Here is a 19,534-nt window from a genome sequence, read left to right as displayed (position 1 = left end):
GGTATTTTACACTCTTCCCCATTTGTCTCATACTCCACTGAGGAAATAAATTAGGCATGTGCACCTCATGGCTTTCCCCTTTGATACTTTCTAGCAATTACAATGAAGGGAGCCCAGTACCTCTATTTTGCACTTGGGTATCATCTCCTCCTCCTCCTTAACGGTTTTTATTCCTGTAGCTGTCACCTGCACCATCCCCCAATATGCACTATAGCAGCTGCTTTGTGCCAATCATCATGTTGGCCCTGGGTTACAATGATTAACAAGAAACCACTTTTTCCCCAAAGCTCTCCCAGACAGGCATGGAGACAACCAACCATAAGGCTGTGTGATTGGTGCTCTCTCAGAGGCTGTGGAAACAGTTCAAGGATGAATTGTGTCCGGGAGGGGAAGTGGGGAGCAGGGGAATAACTCCAGTGATCTGTGGGATTTTAGTGACAACACAGAAATCCACCATTGTTTACTTGGGCTATGTAACTTTCTCACCACCATTAATAATCTTAATCTCCGATTATTAGGATCCAGGACTCCTTTTTACTTTTTATAAAGTGAAATTTTCTCATATATGTAAGATAAATCACTTACCTTGATGGGGATTCATTCACAGATTTATGGTTTGTTATCTGTGTTGCAAATATTTTTTTCTCAGTTTTCACTTGGTTTGTTCATATTTCATCATGCAGAAGCTTTTATAATTTTATGAAGTTAAATTTATCTGTGATTTTATAATTTTGTGTTTTGTTGTCTTGCTTGAGGAGACCTTCTCTCCCCTATGCATGCCCATTCATTCATTTAACAGTTATTAATGGGATGCTACAATGATCTAATTATTGCTATTGACCCTGAGCATACAGATAACATAACTTCCTTTGGGTAATTTATGATTTTAGTTGGAGAAGAGAGACAGTAACATATGAACAAATATGCAATCATTTCACAAGGTCATAAAGGCTTTGAAGGAATAAACAGACTGTTGTGATTGGTGCCACCTGGAGAAGGGGTGACACGGCCACTTGAGATAGTATGCCAAGAGAGCTCAGACCTGAAGGATAAAGAGGAGTCAGCTATCCATACAACATGCCAGGGAAAGGTATTTATGCAGAGGGATGAGCAAGGACAATAGCTTGAAAGCAACAGGAAAGCATGTAATAGCATTAGAGAAAACATCACTGCAGATATAGTTTTGCAAGCAAGAGAAAAGTGGGGTGAGATGAAGTTGGATGGGTAGACAGAGCCCAATCATGTAGGTGTTGTGAGTACTGGATTTGATTCTGAGAGCAATTGAGAAACCACTGAAAGGTTTTAACTAGAGAATGACACAAGGGATCCCCTAGCCCCTGAGAGCTGCTAAGGCATAAGTTCTGATTTGGGAGGAACTGGGGATGGGTTCATTTGACTGAGAAGCATCACAAAGGGTTGGGAGTTTTTTCCAGAAATTTCCTTTTGGGGGTCTCAGAGTCAAACCTTTTACTTCAGCACTTACTTTTTAGATCAGTAGTAACTCTCAGAAAGTATGCTATACTATTCCTCTGCTTCCCTACCCCCATGGTAGCATGTAGAATAACCTATTTATTTATTTATTTTTTGCATGGGCAGGTACCAGCCAATTTATTTTGTACAAAATAAAAAAATCAAAGAAATGACTTTCGTGCAGACTGGAATTTTTGTCCAGCTTCCCACTCTTCTTAGTGTCTGTGGAAAAATCCTGCAGATTCCTGAATCCTGCCACCACAGTAAGACTCAAGCATCTGATAAATTAATGAACCATCATCTTTAAAAACCAAACCAGTGGGCCACGGTAGCTCAGTGCAGAATTCTCACCTGCCATGCCTGAGACCTGGGTTTGATTCCTGGTGCCTGCCCATGTAGAAAAAACCCCACAACAATACATTTTTAGTTTCCAGATACTTTAATTTATTCAATATTCGGAAAAGAATATGGTCATTTCACCACTTAGAAAATTTCCTCTTTAAAGCTGCTTGAATTTTCCCCACTTGAAATAGAAGCCTACACTTGATTTTTTTTTTTTTAATTAAAAAGTATTGAATATGCTTAAGACCTCACAGGCAACAATGCTGCCAGCGTGGAAGCCCTAGAGGTCTGAGTTGCTTGGCACTTTTTAAGCAGTAAGAACAGTAATGTTGACTAAAGAACAAAATGGGCAACTGAAGTATCATGGAACAAAAATTAACTTGGAAACTGGGGCTCTAGGGACTGTTTGGAAGATAAGGTTAACAGTGGCAGTCACTCCACACCCACCACCCTCCGAGGAAGCGGAGCGTTTTAGTCTACTTAGAATAAAGCAGGTAAAAGCTCATCTCCACCCAATGTGCGAAGAATTGGGCATGCAATGATCCATCCACAGTTCTTGCCAACACCTGTGCGAGAAAGGCAGCCTCTTCTTCCAGTGCCAGTATCATGTGCTGGTTGCATTTTCCCTGACTCAAAAAGTGTCACATTGCGACTGCTGTGGAGTTAGCTTTGCTCTTCAAGAATGGATTCTAGTCTTAAAGGCAAAAACTGGGTGCCGCCCTCCACAGCCAGATGGTTGGCGCAGCTGGGAGCAGGCCTTTGGAGATAAACCGGTATCGGGTCCCAACCTGTCCACTACTCTGGCTCCTCACAGTTCTGTGAATTTTGGCAGTTTCGTCACCTGGATCCTGCAACCCCCGCGGCAGCATCTGCCTTTCTTTTCCTGGAGCGAACCAGAAGAATCGGTGCTGCCTTCCTCTGATGGTGCCCCCGATCCTTAGCATCCCTCTCCTTTCTGTCCCTCGGCATGGCAGGGCTCCCACTTCAGGCTGCAAGCCGCCCGGCTGGCGGGCACAAGCCGAGGCAGGGGGCGGGCGGTGAGCTGGAAGCCGGCGGCGGGCAGCGGTGCGCTGAGCGCGCGGCGGGGGCGGGATCGGCACCTCCCCTTACTCGGCGCTGGCAGCCAAGGCAACTGCTTTCCTGAGGCCGGCCTCGAGCGGGAGTAAACCTCTGCTTTTAACAGAGGAATATATTTAAAGTAATAACTTGGAGGTCTCTTTAAAAATTTATAGGTTGATTCTGCTTCAGGGAATGTGCTAGTTTAAGAGTAAACGGAAATATTCTGGATGTTTCACAATCCCAAAATCATAACTTTTTCATTCTTTCAACAGACATATATACGTGAATAATACTAACAAGATGTTATGCAAGATATATGTTTTTTATGAGAAACAATCTTTTGGTCCTGAGAAATCTGAAATTCAGCAGAAGATAGGGCATGGACAAGTACCTGCAGTATGTGATAAGACACAGAATGAGGTACAAATGGAGTGTGGTCATATTTGGAGGAAAGCTGTCCTTTAACATAGAGGTGAGCAGGGAAGACTTCCTGATGTGGGTAGCATTTAAAGGGTTTGAAAGCTGTACAGTAGGCGGAACTAAAGGGCAGGAGAGAAGGAATAAGCAAAGCTAGGAAGGCAGGAAAAGTCAAGGTATATTTGGATAAGCCAAAAGTAAATATGGATGAAGGTGGGGTAGATTCAAGGGATTAGTGGGAAGCAGCGTTTAATGGTGGATGGTTAAGGACAATAGCGTGGTTGGCAAGGCTGTAGACCAGGGTTGGAGCCTATGTAAAGGTCAATTTGCAACTGAATACTGAGTCCCTGGCTCTAGTGGGTACCTGTTTGTGCTCCAGAAAACACTGGGTCCCTCTTCCATGTCTGTGCGCTTTCTCTGGAAGGTTTTTGTGTTCATCTATCTCCAGCGTCCCGGATCTACTACTCTTTTTCAGAAGACTGTCCTTCGGCCACTAAATCCACCTTACCTTCAGAACCAAAGGGCTAGAAGTTTCTGGCAGTTTATGTCCCTTCCCACCTCTTCCCAGGGTCACCCTTAGCCAGGATTGGGGGGTGTAGCAATATTGGGTAGGTTTATCAAAAGTTCAGTCAGCAACCGCAGAAACTTCTGGCACCAACTACAAGTTTGGGTGTCCAGGCCATGGACATTTGTGACCTACCGACTACAGATTTGGGGTTTCTACTACCTCCTCGAGTTTGGTAATTCGTTAGAATGACTCATAGAGCTCACTGAAAGTGCTATATGTATGATTATAGTTTTATTATAGGGAAAGATACAAATAAAACTCCAAAAGAAGAGATGTACAGAGTGAGGTCTGGGGGGTCTCAGATGCGAGCTTCTGGGTCCTCTCCATGTCTAGTAAGAACGTGCCACCCTCCCAGAACAGCAGAAGTGTATTTTCTCAATCATGTATGCTCACTGGAACATCAAGTGCCCTGAGTTTATATGGGATCTCATTATGTAGACATGGTTGGTAGAATCACGGTCCCCGTGGTTGGGCTCAATCTGCAGCCCCCTCCCCTCCCAGATATTGAGGGTTTGGGCTAATGTGACTTGGCCAAAAGCCCTACCTTAGTCACATGGTTTGTCTTTCTGGTGAGCACAGTCCATACCTTAAGGCTCACAGTATCATCACATAGTTGTGTATTCATTACCATGATCATCTTTTAGAGCATTTATATCACTCCAGAAAAAAAGAAAAAGAAAAAGAAAAAACTCATATATCCCATACCCCTTACCCCTCCCTCACATTGACCACTAGTATTTCTATCTCCCCAATTTATTTTACCCCTTATCTCCCTTATGATTTATTTATTACCTATTTTTTTATTGTCTATATTTTTATCCATACCTTGATTAAAAGGAGCATCAGACACAGGTTTTCACAATCACAAATCACATTGTAAAAGTTATAATATCTTTTTTTTTTTTTTTTTTTTTTTTTAAAGAGAGAGGGAGGAAGGGAAGGAAAGACAGAGAGAAGGAAGGATGGAAGGAAGGAAGGGAAACATCTTTAAACATTTTCTTGTTTTATTGTATTTTGTTTGTTTGTTTGTTTTTTACATGGGCTGGGGCCGGGAATCGAACCGAGGTCCTCCGGCATGGCAGGCAAGCACTTTGCCCGCTGAGCCACCGCGGCCCGCCTATAATATCTTTTTAATGAACTTCTCTTCTGAATGTTTGGAGTCAACTTTGATTGCTTGCGAGTAAAAACTCTGACTGAGAGTAGAATATGAAAAAAGTGCAACCAGTGTGTTCAGCCTTTCAAAATCATATGAAAACAAGAGAGAGTACTAGTAGGCTGTGGAAACCAGCCTCTAAGATGTCCAGATCTTAGGCCTCATCATTGCCTCTTAGTTTTCATGCATTTGTTCCCCCATCCCATGTTGAATAAAGGATGCTCTATGTAGTTACTGGAATAGAGTGGAAATAATAGTGTGTAGCTCCCCAAGCTAGTCCATAAAGGCATTAGAGCTTCTACATCAGTGTCTTGGATTGGTCGCTCTGGGAGAAAGGCAGTCTTCATGTTGTGAGAACACTCCAACAGCCCTGTGGTTATGCCTATTTAGAGAGAAACCAGCTTGCCAGCACCGATTTTTTAACCATGTGAATGAATCACCTTGGAAGTGTTTCCTCCATTCTCTTTAAGCCTTTAGATACCACAACCCTAGCTGGCATTTGGCTGCTGTTTGTGAGATACCCTGAGCCAGAACCAACCGAGCTGCTCTTGGGTGCCTAACTCATAGCAACCATGCGAGGTAAGATATACTTATTGTTGTTTAAAATTCTACGTTTTTTTATGTGACTTATAATGGAGCAACTGGTAACTAAAACATAGTCTAAATATTTCAGGATGGGTTTGTTTTTATAAGGGAGGGGAGAACTGAGCCTGCTTATATAATGAAGGAAAAGGGCCAGAGGACAAGTAGAGTGCTGCTGATTCATGAAAGAAGAGAACTGAACAAGGTTTCAGAAAGGAAAGGAAGGAATACAATCAAATATACAGGCATAAGCCTTGGAAAGGAAGAGAGACTTTTTTTTGAGACAGGAAGAAGAGGGCTTAATATTGTTAAGGGCAGAGTGTGAGAATGAAGGAATGGGTCTATTGAGATCTACTTCTTCTCCGAGATGGAGTCAAGCAAAATCATCAGAGAGTAAGAGGGCCTAGAGTGAATGGGTCTGTTTTTTAAGTTTATATGTATTTAGTATTGATTTCAGGCCAGACATGAGCTAAGGGCTGTCCATGCCGATTTCATTTCATCTTGGTACTGAAGGGCTCATTATTACCTTAATTTATAGATGAAGAAGCTGAGGCTAATAGGAGTTAAGTAAGCAGGGAGGTGAGCCAGTTCTGTTGGGCTCCAGAGGGTAAGCTCTTACTCATTCTCTACACCCCTCGAGTGGTTTACTTTAGAAAAACAGCGGTGAGAAATCTTTAAAGTGAGTCAATGTGGGTGACTCAAAAGGAGAAGGAAAAGAGTTCTTTAAAAAAATGTAGGATGCCTGACCTTCACCACTTCAACCTCAAAAATAGCCACAAAGATAAACAGAATCTTTCCTAGCTGTTTAAAGAGCTTTGTAATACCCCCAAATAGTCAGATAAATCAGGTAACATTTAGAGAGCAGACACATTTCTACATGGAAAAATGTAATGAAACGTCAATCTTGAAACTAAAATGTTATGCACATTTCAGTTTCTTTCTGGGAAGGGTAAAATAACAAAAGAGGACTGCTTCTTTGTTGAAATTGTATGCCTGCATGTCAGGTGTCTGGTTGAAAAGTGATTCATTCCATATGGGCCAAGGTAAGAGAGTAAAATCATAAAAGATACCTTGTTTTCAAAAACTTCAAGTTGGCCCGGTGTTTACAACTACAATAATTAAAATTGATTATTGACAAAAATTGACAGACCACTGAGATAGGATAGCAATCCAACAGGTAATGTTTTAGAAGACAATATGTGATTTAAAAAACTCACCAAAAATAGGAAAGAAATGGATTACACTGGAAGGGATCCAGGAAAAGCCAGTATCCTGCTTAACCAGGAAGGAGATAAGGATGCTTACCATCAGCACTATTTTGCCTTGTTCTTTAAAAATACACATATTAATTATACCCTCCTTAATGGGGAAGATTTTCGAAACATAAACATGTAGAAGCTATTACAAAGAAGAGATTCGTAGTTTTGACTGTATTTAATTTAAAATAAAAATTTAAAAACAATTAAAAGGCTAATGGCAGTGGCAGTTGGGGAAATGGAATAAATTATAAGATAGATAAAGAGTTAGTAATCTGTATAGATTAGCATCTCTAATAGTAGTAACATCCTGACAATCAGAGAGAGACCGAGGACAAGTCTGGAAAGTCACAGAAGAAATAAAAATGCCATCAAACATGGGAAAAAGACTTCAACCACATTGATTAGCAAAGAAATGCAGTTAAAACGATGAAGTGGTAATTCTGAGGATATTCTACCTAAGAAAGTGTGGAACTTGAAAAGGCTGGGTCTGGAGGCAGGAGCCGGTGGAACACTCCTGCTGGCAGGGAGAATAGTGTGGAAGTCTTTCTGGAAAGCAATTCAGCATTAGGTCTCAATTCATATTTTTTTGACCCAGCAGGTACACTTCTGAGAATCTCTACAGAAGAAATCATCAGAAAGTCAAAAAAAGATTTATATACAAGGATATGAATCACCATGTTATATATAAGGGTGGAAAATTTAAAATAAGTGTTTAAGAACATTTTTTTAAGAGTACTTAAATAAAAATAAAGTTTGACCCCTGATACTCTCTCAAACATTAAGGACTCCCAGGTTAATAGGCTAAGACCTTGATCTTGAGGCTTGCTCTTATGAAACTTATTTCTACAGTGGAGAAGCTAAGTCTAACTATAATTATGCCTAAGACTTCTAGAAACCTCTTATATTGCTCACATATGACCTCTCTCTCTCTCTTTCTCTAAGCCCAACTCCACAGGGATAATCATTACCCTCTCCCCTAAGTGGTGCATGACATCCAAGGGTGAAACTCTCCCTGGCAACTTGGGACATGACTCCTGGGGATGAGCTTGGCCCTGGCACTGTGGGATTGACAACACTTTCCTCATCAAAAGGGGGAAAAGAAATGTCAGAAAATAAGGTCTCACTGGTTAAAAGAATTAAAATGGCGTCGAGAGGCTATTCTGTAGGCTACTTTTCTAGAAGCTTCAGTTAGATATTGGTAATTGCCACGGTTTGGCAACCCCCCACCAACATCATTCCTATTTGCCCTAAAGAACATCCAGGGCTCTATCTGAGATTCTACAAAAGTTTCACACATTGAGTTTAATTTCCAGAAACCTATAACCTCCAGATAAGTCCTGAAACCCAGTGGTGCCAGCCTCTTCATGAACATCAACTAGTTCCATCCCCCCACCTTATATTGTCCATATTCCTTTTCAATGTGAAAAGTTAAATGGGCATTGCCTAATTACCAAAAAGATTGAGAGAAGGATCAAAGGAGAAGGAGAAGTTATAACGGAGAAAATAGGATTTAATAAATGAGTATGACTGCTGAATCATTACATTGATATTTCTTTTTAGTCTCCAGTGTCTTGGAGCAGTGAGAAGGAAAAACCTGAAGTTGTGGAACTGTAACCCAGACCAGACTTTGAAATCTGTTCTTTAACTACTTGTTAAAATGTACTTTGAGATGTATTGCTTTTTTATATATAATGAAAAAATATTTAAAAGTAAGGTTTAGTTACGTAAGAATATAAAGTTGTTGAAATCGTATTCTTCAAGCACTTTTAGTGGTATGAAAATAATCATGATATATGAAAAAACAGGAAACAAAATATAAACTTTAGGCTCCCAACTATGTACAATGAAGAATTACACTGGAAACAGAGCATGCAATATCTGCAAGTAAAGAAAATGCGTACTAAAATAATCATAGCGTTTAACATTTGGTGATGGAAATCGGTGATTTTAAATTTTCTTTTTCAGAGTTCTCCAAATTTTCTGTAATGAGCATTCATTAATTTTATAATAGAAAAAATTATTTTATTAAAACTTTCCATGATCTCTAAAGATGGGCCATTAGACTTTTTACAGTAGTAAGGCTCCAGCCTGGGTTGGGAGTTAGTCTGTTATTTCACCTCCAAAACTGAGATGAGAGTTGAGATTTAGGGATTCCCAGGAAATGTGAACTCTGGTTGGGGATCATTTGGAGGCATTCCAAATGAGCCTCAGGGAATTCCTCTTCCATACAAACTCAAGGAAGTGAGAGAACAGAAACCAATTAGATGGGCCCCCAGTGGTTTTAGTCAAATAACATCATGTAGGGATGTTAAAATGCAGATCAAAATTAGTAGATCTGGCTGGGGCCAGAGGTTTACATTTCTAAGAAGCTTCCAGGTAAAGTCCATGCTGCTGGTTCATGGACCACACTTGGAGTAACAAGTCCTGCCTTAGGGCACAATATAGCTTTACCTGCTTGCAAGTATAAAAGATTTAGAAACAAGTTAAATCAGCAGACATTAATCAGATGCTTGCCTATGGTATGTGCAAGACCACAGTTAGGGAGATTGCTTTGGGGGCTGTGAGGTCATTAGGATACCAACAAGTGACCTCATAGTGCAAGTACATTCACATGTATGTGTTGATATCTATATCTATCTATCTGTCTATCTATAGATATATATACACATCTTTCTTCTTGTTTATAGAACAGAGACGGAGGCTTAGAGAAAAAAAACATGCATGCAGAGTTCCTATATACACTCCCTTCACACAGGCAGCTTTCACTATTAACACTTTACATTAATGTGGTAACTTTGTTACAGTCAATGAAACAATATTATTATGATTATACTATTAATGGTAGTCCATAGTTTATAGGGTTCACTGTTGTTGTACAGACGTGTGATTTAATTCTTGTAATAGAGATATAAGCTAAAATTTCCCCTTTTAATCACATGCAAAAATGTCAACCAATAATGTTAATTACCTTCCCAACGTTATGTTATCCCCACCGTCCATGACCAAAGCATTCCTCTCACCGCAAACGGAAACTTTGTACCAATTAAACATCAATTCCTTATTCCTGACCCCCACCCTGGCCCCTGATAACCTATATTCTAATTACTGACTCTATGGATTTGCTTATTTGAATTATTTCATATCAATGGGATTATTCAGTATTTGTCATTTTTGTGTCTGGTTTATTTCATTCAATGTGATGTCTTCAAGGTTCATTCATGTTGTCACTTGTATCAGAACTTCATTCCTTTTTTATGATTGAACAATATTCTACTGGAGATATATATATATAACAAATTTCATTTATCCATTCATTGGTTGATGGACACTTGGGTTGCTTCCGTCTTTTGGCAATTGTGAATAATGCCACTATGAACACAGGTGTACAAACATCTGTTCAAGTCCCTGCTTTCAGCTCTTCTGGGTGTATACCTAGAAGTGGGATTGTTGGGTCATACGATAATTCCATTCTTAACTGTTTGAGGAAAAGTCTGTGTGCAGTCTGTTCCTTCAATCAGCTAGTGATATGAAAGAGATTTAGTTGAGGGCAGGCCACGGTGGCTCAGCAGGCAGGAATGCTTGCCTGCGATGCCAGAGGACCCGGGTTCGATTCTAGGTGCCCGCCCATGTAAAAAAAAAAAAAAAAAATTTAAAAAAGCACCAAAAACGAAAGAGATTTAGTTGAGTGCCAGGCGCTAACAAAATCAAATAACCCAATGCAAAAAATAGCTTTCACTGTCTTTTCAAATTTGTTCTGTGTTGGCTGGTGATCTTCTTCTGAATTTAGCCCCCCTGTCAAGATCGGTGGGCAGTCTTTTCTGAGCCTCCATCTTGTCCTGGGCTTGCTTTGCGTGGGGCTTCAGGATTTCCTCCATTACAGACTTCCAGTGCCCTCAACTCCCTGTGAAATAGACTTTCTTCCCTCCAGAGTCCTCGGTTGTGTCTTAAATTAGGTAATTCTTTGCCCCAGGCTGCTTGGCCCTAATTGATTCTTACTCTGCTTTAGTTATCCTCAAGCTGGTTCTGCTTGTGCAGTGCAAGTTCTGGGAGGGTGAGCCTGGGCAGGATTCCTGGGTCAGTCTTTCTGAAGGATTGACACTGACATGCAGGCACCCCAGCATGTGCATGGGGGTTACTCTGCTCCCCCCAGAACAGGGCTGGGGACCCACAGTGGGAGCAGAGCCTGGCTCCATGCCAAGGCGTGGAGCAGGGAGAAGGGACCAACAAGGCACCAGGGTGTTCTCTACTGTTTTTAGTGCTGTGGTTCTTTATTTGGTACTTGCCAAATTACTACAATCTTTTAATGTTATTTTGGTGTTTTGAGCAAGATAGCTCTGCCAGGTTTTGCTAGTTGTTCATTTTCTGTGGCAGAATGGCACCCTGGGGCATCTTTGCACTACCATCTTGGTCGAGTTGAAGTTTAGTTTTGTGCATTTCTGGTGAATTTTTTTGTTTGTTTGTTTTTTTTGCATGGGCAGGCACTGGGAAACGAACCCGGGTCTCTGGCATGGCAGGCAAGAACTCTGCCACTAAGCCGCTGGCACACTGTCCTCTGGTGATCTTTTTAAAGGAAGTTCTTGGGCATTATATTTCATCTTTCCTGATGGAGTTGTGGCAGTGCTCATAACAGCAAACCACCAATCCTTTCCCCTTGTCTTTTTTACATTTTTCCCTTTACAAAACCTCTGGTCTCTGCATGTGTGCCCAGTAATAAAAGAAGCAGAGGCTGCCTGTGGGTCCTAGGAAGTGCATTATCTAATCTAAAAATAGACAAGAATCCATTGTCTCATGCAAAAGTGAGTCCCACATACTAATCCCACAGAAAGCGATCTTGCCTTTAAAAGATTTATTAGTTCCTGATTTTCTTCACTGTGCATGACTCTTTTTCATCTTGTTCTGTGAGGGAAAAATTGAATTAAGCAAGAGCTGAAATAACTTCTTTTTAAAGGTCTATAAATCTTTTTAATGCAAACCTTGGCATTTAGGAGGCCTCCAAGTACTTGACAATCAAAGCATTAAGTGAGGAGAAGGAGAAAAATAACTGTTATTCTAGAAACAGATAGGTTCCCAGCAGTGATGTGCTGGTAAATGTTTAATAACCTGCTTTCAAAAAATAAGGAACATTGCCAAAGGATGGGGAGCTGAAGAATGAGTAGTGATTGTCAGGGTAACAGGTTCTCTTTTTGGGGTGATGAAAATGTTTCATATTAGATAGTGGTGATGGTTGTACAGCTTAGTCAGTGTACTAAAAACCACAGAATTCTAAAATTTTAAATGATGAAGAAGCAGAACAGGACAACACTCTCAAAGGCTGATTCCCATCATCTGCCAGTTTCCATGGAGTAAGTACTCTCACCATGTCTGATTTCAGACTATCGCCTTGGTACCACAGGATGCTGATGTGGGAAACCACAGGCTGCAGCCACCGATTCCCAGTGTGGCAATTGTTTTCTGAGCCACTGGGTTTTAGGAAGAAGTGCACAGCTCTCCCTGAATGCTGGCTTCAGGGATGTGCTTTCTTTGTTGCTTGTTTTTATTGTTTCTCTTTTTTGTCTGCAAGTGATCAGGATGTGCTGAAAACAGCTCCAGAGTGTGATCCTGGATTTCAACATTTGTTCTTTTTAATAATTTAGAAATTAAACAGCACTTGTATTGAGCACTTCCTCATGGTAGGCTCCCTTGTGTGCTGTGAATTCTAAGGTGCCTGGACTAGCCCCTGTCCGTGAGGGGAGTCTAGCTAGGGATATAGACATCAGCCACCCTACCCGTATAGGGTTGGCCCCAGTTGTACCCCTCCAAGCCCAGTGGGCATTGAGTGCTGGAAGGTGGGGGTGGGGGGGCTTTGCCTTCCTATTTTTGTTGTTGCTATTTATTTATTTAAAATAATTTTTTGAGATATCTTGACACACATATAGTCCATCCAAAGTATACAATCCTTGGCTCACACTATCATCATATAGTTGTCTATTCATCACCATGATCAATTTCAGAACATTTGCATCACTCCAGAAAAAAAAATGAAATAAAAAAAGAAAATCTCATACATTCCATGCCCCTTACCCCTCCCTCTCTTTGGCCACTAGTATTTCAGTCTACCCAGTTTTTAAATACCCCTTATCCTCCCCATTATTTCTTTATTTACTGTCTTTTTTTTTTTTTTACTCATCTATCTACACCCTGGATAAAGGGCCTTTTTCCTTTTTAAAAAACACATATTGAAGAAGAAACACACATTTTACCCATGCATTCCCTGCCCCTACTGTAAAAACTGCACATACTTCTTGTATAATAAGAATGCATGTGTGTGTGCTGTAATAGAGGAACGTGCACTCTGATAGATGGAGAATGGGGGTGGTGGTGTCGGTGAATGTCTCAGAGAAAAAAAGAAGTCTGCCCTGGACACTGTTCAAAAAGAATGGCATGAGCAAAGTTAAGGAGGCATGAAAGTGGTGGGGTGCTAAGGAAATAGTCTGCTGTGGCTACGTCACAGGTTTGTCAGTGGCCATGATGAAGAATAACCTAAAGGGTGGGCTGATATGTTTTTAAAGCCTTTATGGAGTTTGCACATGATCTTATAACTTAATGAGCCATTGATGTTTGTAAAACAAGGGATCGTCTTGGCTATGCCATCAGTATTACTCTTTTTTTAAAAAAAAAACGTTTTAAATTATATAACATATTTATAAAACAAAGAAAGAAAAAAGGCAGTAATTTTCAGAGCACCCATCAACAAGTAGTTATGAGAGATCCAGAGTTTGTCATGGGCTACCACCTCTAGGTTTCAGGACTTATCCGGTCTAGGGACCCATCTGGAAGTTGTAGGCTTCTGGAAAGTTACCCTAGTGCATGGAACCTTTGTAGAATCTTATATATTGCCCTGGGTGTTCTTTAGGATTGGCTGGAATGGTTGTGGTTTTGGTTTGGCAAGTTATGATAGGTGGCAATGTCTAAATGAAGATTGCATAAGAGTGACCTCCAGAATACCCTATCGACTCTATTTGAACTCTCTAGCCACTGATACCTTATTAGCTACACTTCTTTTCCCCCTTTTGGTCAGGATAGAATTGTTGATTTCAAGGAATCTAGGCCAGACTCATCCCTGGGAGTCATTTCCCACGCCGCCAGGGAGACTTTCATCCCTGGATGTCATGTCCCACTAGAGGGGAGGGCAATGATTTCACTTAAAGATTTGAGCTTAGAGAGAGTGAGGTCACATCTGAGCAACAAAAGAGGTCCTCCAGAAGTAACTCTTAAGTATACCTGTATGTGGGCTAAGCTTCTCAGATACATACATAAGCTTCACAAAGCAAGCCTCAAGATCAGGGGCTTGGCCTATTGATGTGGGTGTCCCTGATGTTTGACACAGTATCAGGGGATTCCTTGATGGTAAAGTTTAATAAGTCCATATTTTTTCTCCCATCCCTCAAGGGATTTTGCCAATACTTTTTTTGATCATCTGTTTATTATATTCTATGATGTATCCAGGCATTACATTAAACTATACAGGATTAAAGGACCTCATTCTTTTTTTTTTTTCTCTTGAGCAGGCACTGGGAACTGAACCTAGGTCTCCGGCATGGCAGGCAAGAACTCTGCCTGCTGAGCCACTGTGCCCTGCCCAAGGCCCTCATTCTTACTCTGGGCTCCCTGTGTTTCAGCTGTTCAAATGAGCTACCCAGACAAGTTAAGTTAGATTATGCACTACAGAAAATTTAGGTTCTAGACAAAATAGACCTGTCTTCTTTTGGTCTCAAAGAGTAGGTATGGTTCTAAAATATAGACAATGTCTTCCTTACCCCTGTGTTCTGAATTTCCTTAATCCCAACCTGATCGACTTCTTCTTATCTTTAAATACCAGGCAATAGATATATAAAACAACCTCTCAAAATCCAGAAATAATAATTACCACTCTGGATTAAATGTGTCTACTTTAAGAATATTACTCTTTGACAATAAGAATACGGTGGTAAAAAAGAGGGAGAAAGAAGCTAGAATTGGAGAGGCCACAAAACAATATTTTGTTATTCCAGATTAGAGATCAGTAAGCCAGTGTTGCTGGGTATGGAGTAGAAAGGTTGAAGTGGCGACATAAATCAAGATAAAATTGATGGAACTGGAAACTGAACTGGATGGGCAGGATGGACCAGATGGGGTTGTCAGGCTAATGTAAACATTTATCGTAAGTGACCAGATGAGTGATAATGCCCACAGTGGGTCTTGCGCGTGATAGATACTGGATAAATCTGTGTAGAATGATGGAACAAATAGTGGACTGTAGAGGGGCAGCAGAGTGTTATGGACGGCATGCATATGTGGAATCAGATTTTTATACGAGCATGGCTGCTGACTAGTCATGGGACATTGAGCAAGTTTCCCAATCTCTTTGAGCCTTAGTTTCTTCATTTATATAGTGGGAAAATGATATTGACCTGAAAATGGCTTTGGTGAAGGTTAGGATTAATATAACACCATAAATTATTCTTTCAAAGAGCAGTCACATTACAAGGACACTAAAAGCTCAAGCGTCCCCAATCTCCATGCATATCCCATTTGTGAAGAAATAGACCACTTTCCTTCTACGGTGTAATTTACAGCTCCGTGTCTGAAAAAGCAAAGAATATGGAAGTTTGACACAACAGAAGGCTGAATGGTGTGGTGTCATGGTTTATGTGGGAATCCCAGGTAATCACTAGATTCTAGAATATGGGAAGGAACCCTTGCCAATTTATAAAGCAGGAACTGGAGTTAGGAAAGTAAGCATGTTGAAGCATTGTGAATGGCTTTGAAATGGGCAAAGCAGATTGTTGCATCTTCTGCCTAGCATACTGTCCTTTTTCATCTTTACTGCTCATTGTCTTTGACCAATTTTACAATTCTGTAAATTGTGAACAACTCAAACAATTCTTGCCCAGAGTCCTGCAAATATATTTTGTCCCCTGAAGGGGTAATTGACCTCTCACCTTGGTGGGGAAAGAAGTAAGTATTGCATCTATTAAGCAAATGCATTTTAACACTCCTTGGTGCCCAAATTTGTGTCTGATCTTTAGTTTCTCCCTTGCACTGGTTACAACATCTTGCTGGTTTCCTAATTAACTAATGAGTTAAACAGAATCTTTGACACATGTTCGCTTTACATTGTTGGGGAAATAAAATGAAAAACAAGATCTTCTCCCAATCCAGAAATCTTCTTCAAGAAGGTAGAAGAGAAAGAAAAGCAATTTTATTACTGAATAAGCAGTAAACCAGGCGAGGCATCATAGGCAATCCACTAAAGAGATTGCAAAGGAAGAAATCTTACCTTTTCAACGTAGCCAAGCAGATTCAAACTCTTACATAAATATTCTCAAGATAAACGACAAGTAGTCCTCAAGTAAGACAATTTAACAGCACCACCATTTGTCAAACAGACCCATTTAAATTCACCTTGATTTTGGAGTGGACTTTGTGTTTGCTAATTGCTTCTATCCAAAGGAATAATATAACTTCTCATATCTCTAGGGTGGGTAGATAGTTACATCTTGGAGCCAGATGCCTAAACTAGGCTTAAACTAAACCCCCATGGAAGTAGGGAGATAAGACTCTAACTACCTCTATGTTTACATTTCAGAGAGATGGCTCCCAGGCCCCGGAGAATGACATTCCTGGGCTGTAAAAATGGCAAAGGGCTTTTTAAAGATTTAAAAATGATTTATAGGGTGGGTTACAGTGGCTCAGCAGGCAGTGCACTCACCTGCCATGCCAGAGACCGGAGTTTGATTCCAGGTGCCTGCCCATGCAAAAAAGAAAAGATTTATATGCATCTGAAAGGAGTAGGAAAAGGATTTACAATTGCAAATTTCCTAAAAATACTCTAGGTAGGGAGAAGGTCGGGGAATTCTCTTTTCCTTTCTTTTTGATTGATTTTCACCCTTATAATATTTATATGGGAATCATGACTTTACCCTTTCAAAAGAAATATCCATTAATAGGCATCACAATTACACATTGAAAGTCTGAGGAAGAAGGAAGCATGCACTCAGTCCCAGGGTAACGCCACAGTGCTGTTGGGGGTGGAGCGGGGAGCCTGGTAAGATTCTAAACTGGGGTGCCCAGGAAGTCCAGCCTTTTCTGGGGCTGAGAAGTGGGGGGAGGGGGGTCCCTCCTCATGCAGATTTTAATTTGGGTCACCCGAATTCCAGCCAGTGGGGGACCCAGGAGGTGTTCTGGATGGAACTGTGATTCAAATTACAAAACCTAGAAGCCCCACAGGAGAAGATTTATAAATTTACTACAGAAAAAAAATGTTAATGGCTTGATAACAAATGATGCTTGAATAGTTAACAGATAATTGGTAGAGTGAAAATTGCCAGTATCCGGAAAATTGGAAGTGCTCCTTAAAGGAGCTTTTTGACTTAAAGTCAAAAAGAAAAACACAAGCAATTGAATAGACGTGAGCAAGAAGTTTGTGAGAGTATAAATATAAGTAGCCAATAAACAAATGAAGAGAAGCTCAATCTTGTTAGTAATAGGAGAAGTAGAAAGTATAATAACTATGAGAAAAAAATTTTTTCAATACCTTGGTAAGTAATATTTTAGAAAGAATAATTTGGAGAGTAGGCTTGAAAATGAAGACATTTCTATTCACTGTTGAATAGAATGTAAATTGCAAGTCTTTTTGGGAACACACTATTATCATAAGGAAATTCCTTTGATCTAGGAATTCCACACCTAGAAATTTGTCTAAAGAAATTCTCTCCTGTGTACACAGATGTAGCTGCATACAAAGATGTTCATTGCTGCATTATTTATAATAAAACAAATTTAGAACTCACATGAAAGTCCACCAAGATGAAGTAGGAGGGGCAGACATGGGTGGAGGAGGGGAGAGCAACCTCTGTCTTTTCCTCCCTATACTTCTCTTTAAAAAAAAAATATATATATATATTTTAAACCAGAGTGTAATTGTGTATACTTGTTTAGGGTAAAGAAAGGAAGGAAAAAGAGTATAAGGAAATACACCAACATATTTAAAAAGTTATCTCTGGGTCTTGGCATTGTAGATAGATAATTTTTATATTATTTAAATGATATACAATAAATAGCTTTATTTTTATGTTCAGCAAAAAAGACAAAGTCAGCACATATAATTCTAAATATTCCATATATATACATCTATATTTAAAAAATATGAACAGCAAAAGTACTGGTGGAAGATAAACCCATAGGTTGGCATTGTTTGTATCTGAATGGTGGTGGATTTAGGGGTGATTTTCTTTTATTTCTGTTTTTCTTTCCTTTCCATGTTTTCTTTGATGAATACATTCATTTTAAAATTTTAAAAGGTTTGATTTAAAGAATGCATTACATATAAATAATTTAATACAGGTACTCTAAACACAAATACGTTTTGCTTTAAATGATTACTGATAAGTTATTTCCATTTTTTCAACTTTTTAAACCTAAGATGAAACAGGTACTTTAAAATGAATTGTGTGTATACACATGGGAATAGTTTAAAATAAAGTTGTAAGTTTTTCTTTTTTACATGTCACAGGAATCACCATGATTGGTGCCTTGTCTAAAGAGATCAACTGCCCATCAGGGGTGGCCTGTCATTGTTCAGTGAGGGCAGAACCTGAAAGGAGAACACTTTGATTTTTGAACAGCCAGGGGTCAGATGCAGGCTTTAGAACAGAATTCTGAACTTTGGCTTTATAGGGGTAAAATGCCCTTTAAGACATGGTATCTGGCTGACCAGATCATTAATTTAAGTTCAAGAAGATCATGGCATATAATAATAAGTGGTGACTGTATTTTAATTTTAGCATATTGCCATTTCTTCAAGTTTTCTTTTGGAGGATGGTAGTTCGGAAATAGATAAGAAAAAGGAATTCTGATCTTTGTTTCTACTTAATTTTCTTCTTCCTGCTTTGCATTTGATTTATTAGAATCCTTGCTAAGCTCTATCTGAATGAAACAAAAAATCCCCAGGGATAGGGGCCCTTACTCCTTATTTAAAAATCTATTTGAGATAAATAGCTGCAAGGGACAGGGAAACTTGGAATCAATGTGGTTGCATGTTTGCATTTTGTTTCCCAATGAATTCATCTAGCTAAAAGCTATTTTGAATGAGTGTTGATGGCTGAGTGCTCAGGATAGAAGTATAGTTCCCTCGGAACTTGCGCATGGCGCTGCTGGATGGCTCCTTACAGCATTTTGCTACCTTCATTCAGTTTTTTGGTTGATATCCTTGAAATTGGATTCTTTTTTCATAAATCAAACCCTCTTTTTAGGAACCCCAAGACCATGTTTCCAAGCTCTAGCAGAATCAACCTTTGTGATCTGGAGCCAATTTCCATACAGTTCACTGGACAGCAGCCCCAAACCCTAGGCTAGGGAACTCTTTCTTTCATTTAGCTAAAGAAATGCCATTATTTAAGCTTCCTCGAGGCTCCTGTGACATGAAATGACAGCACTTTCATGAAAATGTCTTCAGTACTGTTGAAGCCTTGCCTTTGGCTCTTTTAGTCAGTTCTGTGTTTGTTCAGCTGGAGAGGTCAAATGATTTGTTCTTCCAGAAGTTAATCATTTATGACAAATTTACTTGACTGCTACATACAGGCTGTACTGTAGACCAGCTCGAGAACCGCCAGCCTAAGCGTTTTTTCTCTTTAAAAATGCTCCTCTTCTTAGTTGAGCATTTTT

General features: G+C 39.9%; 1 long non-coding RNA gene across 1 annotated transcript; it reads left to right on the top strand.

Annotated features, from left to right (window-relative positions):
* The first annotated feature begins 2,908 nt into the window (after positions 1-2,908).
* Positions 2,909-7,590, top strand: LOC143661913 (uncharacterized). Its single transcript, XR_013164978.1, has 4 exons — positions 2,909-3,010; positions 3,144-3,291; positions 5,480-5,588; positions 7,449-7,590. It is a non-coding gene; the product is annotated as an uncharacterized LOC143661913 (long non-coding RNA).
* Positions 7,591-19,534: the final 11,944 nt, after the last annotated feature.

The sequence above is a fragment of the Tamandua tetradactyla genome, chromosome 2 (genome assembly GCF_023851605.1).
Source record: "Tamandua tetradactyla isolate mTamTet1 chromosome 2, mTamTet1.pri, whole genome shotgun sequence".
Classification (NCBI taxonomy): Eukaryota; Metazoa; Chordata; class Mammalia; order Pilosa; family Myrmecophagidae; genus Tamandua; species Tamandua tetradactyla.
This window is presented reverse-complemented; position numbering and strand designations above follow the sequence as displayed.